The sequence below is a fragment of the Saccostrea cucullata genome, unplaced genomic scaffold (genome assembly GCF_032062105.1).
Source record: "Saccostrea cucullata isolate Sc308-1 unplaced genomic scaffold, CSIRO_AGI_Scuc_v1 ctg16759, whole genome shotgun sequence".
Lineage (NCBI taxonomy): Eukaryota > Metazoa > Mollusca > Bivalvia > Ostreida > Ostreidae > Saccostrea > Saccostrea cuccullata.
Genome location: NW_026933956.1, coordinates 1 through 10,085, shown reverse-complemented (window position 1 = coordinate 10,085; position 10,085 = coordinate 1). Strand labels below are relative to the sequence as shown.

Here is a 10,085-nt window from a genome sequence, read left to right as displayed (position 1 = left end):
TGACAAAGACAGCAAACACACAGAGAGAATGAGTGCTGTTATTGCAAGTTTTAAAGCTACTGTAGTAAATGGACCATCATATGTTTGCTCTTGTTGCACACAAACTTGGTTCAGGGAAGGAGTTGTCAAATCTTATACAATTCGTCAATCAGAGTTTGTGAAAAAAATTTTACTTGATATTAAAAGTGTTGGGGATATTGAATGGATTTGCGTTACATGTTATCGCCACCTAAAATCTCGGAAACTTCATTGTTCTGTTAGCAAGAATGGGTTTTCCTTTCCAGAAAAACCATTGCATTTAGATATAACTGAAATGGAAGAGCGCCTAATAAGTCCGCGGATTCCTTTCATGCAAATAATGGAAAAACCAAGAGGTGGACAAAAAAGTCTGCGTGGAAATGTTGTCAATGTACCAACAGATGTAAACAAGACAGTTAAAAGTTTACCTAGAATGTTTGCAGAATCTGAGACAATTCAAGTGAAATTGAAGCGTAAATTATCATTCAAACATCATGTTCTGCATGAAACGGTCAGACCAAATAAATGTCTAAGTGCTTTACGTTGGTTAATTGACAACAGTGAGTTATTTAGAAATGAAGGGATAACAGTAAATGAGGACTGGAACATAACAGAGGAACAGAAGGATTGGTTAGATTTGAATGAAAAAGAAGAGATTTATGCAGACGAAAATATAGAAGAATGTCCAGAAGACACCTGGACTGAAGATCCTAATTTCGATACTAGACTGACAGGAAATACAGACACACTAATGCATCCAGCTGATGTAAGGTCATTGAATAGAACACATAACTTGGCACCAGGTGAGAATCAAATTCCTTTAGGTATGTACCAGGATCCGCATGCAGAATACCTTGCATTTCCTACTATATACTGTGGTCAAGAACGTCCCTCTAATAAAGACAGACTTGTCCCAGTGACATACAGTACTATTTGCAAATGGGAATTGAGATCACTTGATAGAAGAGCAGCTTGTTCAATACCTAATCTGTTCTTCAAATTGAAAAAGCTGCAGATTAAACAGATACAAGACAAAATCTTGCAATGCGGAAATGCCAAAGTAATGGAAAGAAAGTAACAGTTAAGGACGTAATAAACCCTTCAGCATTTGATAATATTGTTCGATTGAATGAAGGTTACAGGGTACTTAGAACATTAAAGAGGATCACCTGCCTATTGGGAAAGTGCAAAGAAAGATGTATTTGCAATGATTAGACAATTAGGAAAGCCAACATGGTTCTGCTCTTTTTCTGCGGCAGAAACTAAGTGGTCAAGTTTGTTGAAAATTTTAAGCAAACAACTGAACAACACAGACTTGTCTGATGAAGCCATCAAAGAGTTGTCATGGACAGAAAAGTGTGAGTTGATTAAGAAAGACCCTGTTACATGTTCGAGGTATTTCCAGCACAGATTTCAAATGTTCATGCAAAAAATATTGAAGAGCAGTATCAGTCCTCTAGGCAAAATTGTGGATTATTTTTTTCGTGTTGAATTCCAACAGAGGGGTTCACCACACATTCACATGCTCCTATGGATTGAGAATGCCCCAATATATGAAGAAAGTACTAAGGAGGAAATTCAGATCTTTATTGACAAGCATTGCACATGTTCACAGAATGGTGACATCTCTGAACTGATTAACTATCAAACACACAGGCATGCAAGGACTTGTAAAAAAAGAGGTAAGAATGTATGTCGATTCAATTTTCCTTTGCCTCCATTGCCAAAAACAGAAATCTTGGAACCCCTTGATGAGAAAGACTTTGAAGAAAATTCTCATGTACAGCAGGACTACCTCAAAATTTTTGAATATTTAAATGACTTGAAATATGGAAAGGAAATTGATTTTGAGATTTTCCTCAAGTAGATAGGAATGAATTATGAGAGATATCTTTTTGCACTAAGATCAAGTTTGAAATCACCAAAAGTGTTCTTAAAAAGAGCAGTTTCTGAGATACGCATTAATTCCTACAATGAGTTACTTCTTAAAGCTTGGGAAGCTAACATTGATGTTCAGTTTATTCTTGATGGCTATGCTTGTGCTGCATACATTGTGTCATATATTTCCAAGTCTCAGAGAGGAATGTCAAATTTAATGCAAGAAGCATGTGAAGAAGCTAGAAATGGAAATATGTCTTTGCGGCAACAAGTACGACAAATTGGAAATAAGTTTCTAACATAAACACGAATGAGCAAAATATGAGAACGTTTTTGCTCAAACCAATGGAAACACTGCAAGAACTACCGGAGAATTCAACAAATATTGAATCAGACAACTGGATCAAACGATATCAAAGAAGACCAAAGTCTCTACAAACTTGTTGTTTAGCAGACTTCATTGCAAAATTTGACATAATTTTGCCAGCAAAGGAAAAGATCTCATCTCACAAGAAAGATGTATTACCTGAGGATGAAATGGAAGAAATAAATGAAGATGATATCTTACATGGAGAAAATGATGATGACAATATTCAGGAAGAGCACCTTATGAAAGATGGCTCTATACTTAAAAGAAGGAAGACTTAAAAAACTCATTCGACATGTCAGGTATAATAAAGATCAGGACCCAGAAAAGTTTTTTAGAAGAACAGCTTATGTTAATCTGATCCCTGGAGAAATGAGGAACTGGACTTGATTGGAGAATTCAGCAGTTTTGAAGCTAATTTTAAACACAATCAAAAGACCATCCAGGAAAACAAGACACAATATGAAGCTGATAAAGGAGTTATAGATACTGTGGAAGCATGTATGCTTCATTTAGCAGAAGACAGTAATAATGTTATTGCAGCTGAAGTTCAGCATGAAGATGCAATTGATCAAGAAGAAGACGTATGTGACTTGCATGGCTGTTTCAATCCAGAACATTTTGGAGTAGAATATGATTTAGGTGTTGATTTGGGCATTACAAGGAAACAGTTAGAAAAAGAAATGATATTGTACGAAACCAGATGCCGGTTCTGAATATCAAAACCGTGTAAGATCTCTGAATGAGAGACAGACAACTTTCTTTTACCATGTTCTTCATAAAGTAAAAATGGACTTTTTTCCTTTTTACTGCTTTTTGACAGGAGGTGCAGGAGTTGGAAAAAGCTTGCTAACAACATGTCTCTTCCAAGCTTTTACAAGTTATTATACAAAACAGCCAGGAGAGAACCTTGATGCTATAAAAACTGTTATGTGCGCTCCAACGGGAAAAGCGGCATACAATATAGGAGGACAAACCATTCATTCATTATTCTGTATACCTGCAAATCAAAGCTTGATTTACAAACCTCTTGATGCGCAACAGCTAGATACGATGCGAGGTGAAGTTTCAAAATCTCAAAATTATTTTCATAGATGAAATATCAATGGTTGGGAAAAAAATGTTCAATTTTGTCAACTTGAGACTACAGGAGATTTTTGCTAGCAATGTTCCTTTTGGTGGTGTGAGTATTATTGCTATAGGAGACCTTTTCCAATTGGAACCAGTTTTTGATGGATGGGTTTTCTAAAACTTGGATGATGGCTATGCACCATTGGCAATCAATTTATGGAGTGACCTGTTTGATGTTTATGAATTAAATGAAATTATGAGGCAAAAAGAGGACAAAACTTTCGCCGAGCTGCTTAACAGATTACGCGAAGGCATGCATACTGAAAGTGACATTGAAGAACTCAAATCACGAGCAAGTGACTTAAATCAAGTAGTGAAAGTCAATCCTATTTTACATTTGTTTACCACTAATGCTAAAGTAAATAATCATAACATGGTGGCATTTAATAGTGCACAAATTGGAAACAAATGTTCTATAGAGGCTATTGATACGGTAGGTGGTGACATAGCTGCAGACATGAAGACCAAAGTTCTTGCTCAAGTGCCAGAAAATCCTTCTAAAACAATGGGATTACAAAAAGAGGTTCATTTGGTAAAATATTTGCCAGCAGAAATCTGTTTGAATGTTGATGTGGAAGATGGTTTAGCTAATGGCAGTCCATGTATTGTAAAAGAATTGGATTTTAGAGTTCCTGGATCTAAGAGATGTAGTATTGTGTGGGTTCTATTTGAAGAACAAAATATTGGTTCTCTTGCCAGAATGAGGTACTCTTATTTGTACACTGAAAATATTAGCAAATGTTGGACACCCTACCCAAGAAGTGTCAAAAAAATTTTGAGTTGGCCGTTACAAAACATGCTATGTTACAAGACGACAGTTTCCTTTGAGATTGGCATGTGCTAAAACAATTCATAAAGCACAGGGATCCACCTTAAATGATGTTGTCGTAGACCTTGGAACCAGGAAACAGGAACATATACATTATGTTGCATTAAGTAGAGTCCGTAAACTAGAAAACTTGTCCATATTGTCACTGAACGAACAGAAAATAGCAGTGTCAGAAAAATGTTGTTAGGAAATGAAAAGGCTAAGAGAAAATGCTGTTTTAAGAACATGTTTACCAGTCCTGAAGCATATAACATCAGATTTGAAAATTATTTATCACAATACAAGATCATTACACTGTCATATGAAAGATGTTGAAAATGATGAAAATCTGAAATCAGGAGACATTATTGCTATTTCAGAAAGTAGGCTTGTACATAGTGATAGAGATGAGGATTATCTGCTGCCAGGATTCAATATGTATCGCTTTGATTCACATGCAACAAATGGCGAAGGACGACCATTTACTGGAATGGTGGTGTACTCAAAATTAAACTTGCACAACCCAAGAAAAATTACTCTGTGTGGAGTGGAGACTGTGATTACTTCCATTGACTATCAGGATTCGTCAGTGAATCTTTTGTTTATGTATTGTCCCATAAATGTGGCAAGCATAGGTAATTTTTGCAAATTTCTTATGTCAGTTCTATGAATTAATGGAAACAGATACAGGTATTCCCCTTGTTATGATGGGAGACACAAATATTGACTATTTCACTCAAAGAGATCTCAGTTCATGTCTGGAAAAATTGAATGTAAGACAAATAATGCACAGCTCTACAAGAGATTATGGAAGTTGTTTAGATCATGTGTATACAACATGCATGTCAAATTCTGATATTTCCTGTGCCACTCTTGAATCATATTATTCAGATCACAAACCAATAATTGTATATTTACCATTGTAAGAGTACTAGTTCCTACTTAACAGAACTTGCTTTTTGAAACAATTGAATTGTTGACTACCTGAAGTATCACTTTAAGAATTTATGTGCTATATGTACATTATTATTAAAAAGGACATTTCATTGCTAAGTTGGGAAATAGTATTTTATTGAACAAGAATTATCTTTCAAGTATGTGGAATTTGGAATAGAAATATTTAATTTTTTTAAATCAACCATGCATTAGTAATACCGGTAAATTACATGAATAAGAATTATCGGTGACACCCAACTATAATTATCAAACTTAATATGCATAATGTGATTTGCCCATGTATTGTATGTCTTTTCCATAATTTGCTGAAAATTAAATTTTACAAATTTCAGATGCAGGAAAAAAGTCTTAAAGACTTGACACTGGAGACCAGTGGAAAGGATGCAGGGGCATATCCAATGGGGAAAATAGTAGTCGTCGTTGCTAAAGTAGGGCACACTGCCCAGTTCAAAGGCAGTAGTGGCACAATGGGCAGTATGCTGAACTTCAGTATTGCAGACAAGACAGATACAATGCTGGCTACTGTAAGTGACGAAAGCCAAATGGTGAAAATCCAACAAGGAAGAACCCTTCAGCTCAGAAACTTCCTTGTTAAAGGAAACCGAGTTGTACTCTCAGCCCATTCAAAAATCATGTATGCGCCACCACTCAACTTGCCAAAGGAGCAGACAGATAAAGCTGTTCTGCTAATTCAACCAACCTCTCCATCCAAAACAATAAAAGAGGCTCTGGAAACGCCCCTAAGGGAAATTGTATCGGTACAGGGACAGGTCATTCGGGTAAGTATTTTTTGTACTTTATCATCTTACCAGTTACCACAAAGAAGCTAGTATTCTTTTATACTGTAGATCACTATTTTTCACAACACTATTTTTCATGACTTCTTTACGTGGTATTTAAAAGCAAGATAAAATATACACATTCTGTGGTTTCCGTTATATATGTATAAACATTTATAATACAAATTAGCCTGGGTACTTTTGATGTGCACGCTCCACACAAGTGTCACCTTTTCTGGCCCAGTGGTTCTTGAGAAAAGATTTTCATTCATTTTTCCTATATATTTCTATGTAAAACTTTGATTTCACAAAAAAAAAAGTTAATTACAGTTTGTAAATTATTCAAATGCTAGACAAAGGAAAGAAAATATGATCTTTAAAATCTCTAAAACCTGAATAGATATGAAAATACATGTATATGCAAATAGTTAATACACTTGGAATATTTCATATAATCAAAATCCAGACAAGAATCCTTCCTTAAAGTTCATGGTAAACTTTTATTTCAGGATGAGGCTATTAAAGTAGTTCCCGTTGGACAACAACAAGCAAACATAAGAACTGTGTGCTTGAAGGACCAAGGGCACACCATGCATGTTGCACACTATGGAGAAATCTTACTGAAATGGACATCAAAGTGGGCGATTTCCTAGAGTTAACTCACTGCATTGTGACAGAGTGGCAAAAGAAGAAAGCGTTAAACACTACAAGAAATACTGTTATCAAGGTACATGTCATCTGAGTGCATGCATTACTATTGTATCAATTATTGTTCTAGTCAACTTCTGAAAACACAATACAATTTATCAAAAAATTATTTCTACCAGAAATATGATTAAGAAAACTTAAAAATGGATGAATTATTTTATAAATTAAACATTTTAATTTATATTAACACCAGAGGAATATAATTAATATGCAGTATATTGATATGTTATTTCATGAACAAAGTACGTTAAAATTATGCCAAATTTTGTGCTCAAAAATAAGTCTTGTACATTTTAAACTATCTTTTCCAGAAAGTAGAACCACGTACATTGGTGGTAAAGGGCGCAGTAGAGGCTTTTTCTTTTGGAGATCAGGAAGTTGAACTATGTCTGGTTGAGGAAAATATATGCCAGGACATTAAAGTAAATATTGGAACTTTCCAAGGCGAACTCACAAAGAAAGTAGAAGAAGCATCCACTTGGAATATTTCACAGTTAGAAAATTGTGTCGTGTCCATGCTACCAATCCCAGTAGAAGCAACTATGAGTGGATCAGATGTGCAAACATTCAAATTCCTTTGAAGTTCAAAATCTGATCCCAGTTATTTGTTGATCTTTCAATCAAATAGTTATACATGTACTAACTGGGTTTTTTTTTTCTTATCTTGCAACACATGCAGTTACCATGTAGTAAGTCATTGATATTAGTATTATTTTGGTAGTTTACCACACTAGATTTTTTTGTTGGGTTGAGTCCATGTTTCATTTTTGTAAATTTACTGAAGCCAATTGTTATTTATGTCATATTTAATTCGCAACTCCACAGTTTAAGAAGCAATCCTGCACAATTTTCACTACAGACGGTAAATTTCACTACAAATGCAAAGTAGAAAAAAAAAATAATTAGCAGAGAAAATGGAGATAAAAATACTTGCCTTTTATACAAGACCCAATACTTTTAAATATATAACATGAATAAAACTTGGTTTACAATATTGTAAGATGATGCTATTGTTCAAATAGTAAAAAAGAGTGGTTTCATTTTCTTAGGCAGAGAAGTAATTCCTGTTTATCACTGTATACCAGTGTGCCTTGCCATGGATTTTTCATATGTAGTTAATGATTTTAGTCTTGTGTATTAAAAACTATTTGTATTTTCATATACAAATACATGTACATCATAAGAAATTATACCTCATTTTCCCTTCTTGCCAACTCATTTTTATCAAATCATTTAATAGTGCAAGTCATCTTATTTAGGAAAGTATTTGGAAGTATTTGTAATAATGCATTCTGTGCCAAAATTACACATTTGTTATATTCTGTGCCAAAAACAAAACTATGCATACATATGTGCTAACTAGTGGTGCCTTATCTAACATATTAATTTAAATCCCTTGTAATATGTTGAACTTACAGAAATAGACAGGGCATTTTCTTTCTTTAAATCACAATAACTGGAATGTTCTTACATCTTATTCTCAAACTTTTGTTACCTATAATAATCAAATACAGTTGTTTGATTTTTAGACCATGATGTGTCCATAATTGCATATGATTGTGAAGAAACTTAATGATTCAGTATGATAGAATAAATTTGTCACTAAACATGTACATGTGTTTGTGTATATAGAAACAAGCTGTATACTAATACAGTGTTAGATGTTTGTTTGTTTTAATGCTGTTGCATTATTTTATATTGGACCAATTTTGTTTAGTATACATTGCACAGGTACATGCTTTATGTATACAAGGGTAAATATTGTTTTGTTCTGTTACCAATTGCATGGTTGTTCATGAACTTGCCAAGTACTTTAATGCTTAGATGTTTCTTTTTGACAAGAGGACATTGTAATAGTGATTATACTGTTATGCATTTTGTATTTGTCTTCTACCTCTTTCAGATCTCAAACTTTTATGTTTATGGTTTTTTTTTTGAAACATGATTATTTCTTAACATTGATAATATTTTTTTACCATATGTATATGATTGCTAAAGTCATTGTTTAAACACAGTAGCAGAAAAGCAGAAATCATCATGTGATCATAGTCATACATTTATTATTTTTGTTCCATACACACTTGTAATTCGTAAACATTCCTCAATGTTTTAAGGAGAAATCTGAAAAGATATATGTCCATAATTTCATAAGATTGTGAAAAACTGAACTGTTTTGTAGTTTGTGTCAAATTGTCACTAAACATGAACATGTACTTGTGGATTTAGAGACAAGTTGTATATATTTACAATTTTAGACGTTTGTTTGTTTTAATGCTGTTGCATTATTTTATATTGGACCTATTTTGTTTAGTATACATTGCACAGGTACATGCTTCATGTATACAAGGGTAAATATTGTTTTGTTCTGGTACCAATTGCATGGTTGTTCATGAACTTTCCAAGTACTTCTTAGATGTTTCTTTTTGACAAGAGGACATTGTAATAGTGATTATACTGTTATGCATTTTGTATTTGTCTTCTACCTCTTTCAGATCTCAAACTTTTATGTTTTTTTTTGTTGTTTTTTTTTTTTGATACATGATTATTTCTTAACATTGATATTAATAATATTTTTTTTTAACCATATATGATTGCTAAAGTCATTGTTTTAACACAGTAACAGAAAAGCAGAAATCATCATGTGATCATAGTCATACATTTATTATTTTTGTTCCATACACACTTGTAATTTGTAAACATTCCTCAATGTTTTAAGGAGAAATCTGAAAAGATATATGTCCATAATTTCATAAGATTGTGAAAAACTGAACTGTTTTGTAGTTTGTGTCAAATTGTCAATGAACATGAACATGTACTTGTGGATTTAGAGACAAGTTGTATATATTTACAATTTTGGACGTTTGTTTGTTTTAATGCTGTTGCATTATTTTATATTGAACTAATTTTGTTTAGTATACATTGCACGGGTAGATGCTTTATGTATACAAGGGTAAATATTGTTTTGTTCTGGTATCAATTGCATAATTGTTCATGAACTTTTCAACTACTTCATTCCTTAGATATGACACAATTTTAAATAACAATAGTACATTGTAATATTGTTTATACTTACTTGCATTTCTGCAATTTTTTTATATACAAGATTACTTCTTATCATTGGTATTCATGTCATTTTTTTTATACCTATATCATTGGTAGAGTGATTTCTTTTCTTTAAAAAAGTAATCGAAAAGCAGACATAGTCATCAATTATTACTTAAGCAAAATATAATTTGTAATCACGTCTCATTTTTTAAAAACAGATTGTTTTGAACAAATAAACTGAAAAGGAATATCACTTCTACCGGTAGTATAATACTACATTTAAAACTGCCTGATATATTGTTTGTCAAATTTGTCAAGATATATCTTTTTATTGTAAGCAACAGTTCTCCATAAACAAATAGTTGTTAAATAGCAAGCCTTAGGAAAATTCTTG

At 33.0% G+C, this 10,085-nt stretch overlaps 1 pseudogene; it reads left to right on the top strand.

The window, feature by feature from the left end:
- The first annotated feature begins 5,473 nt into the window (after positions 1-5,473).
- LOC134239690 (uncharacterized) lies at positions 5,474-7,227 on the top strand (annotated as a pseudogene).
- Positions 7,228-10,085: the final 2,858 nt, after the last annotated feature.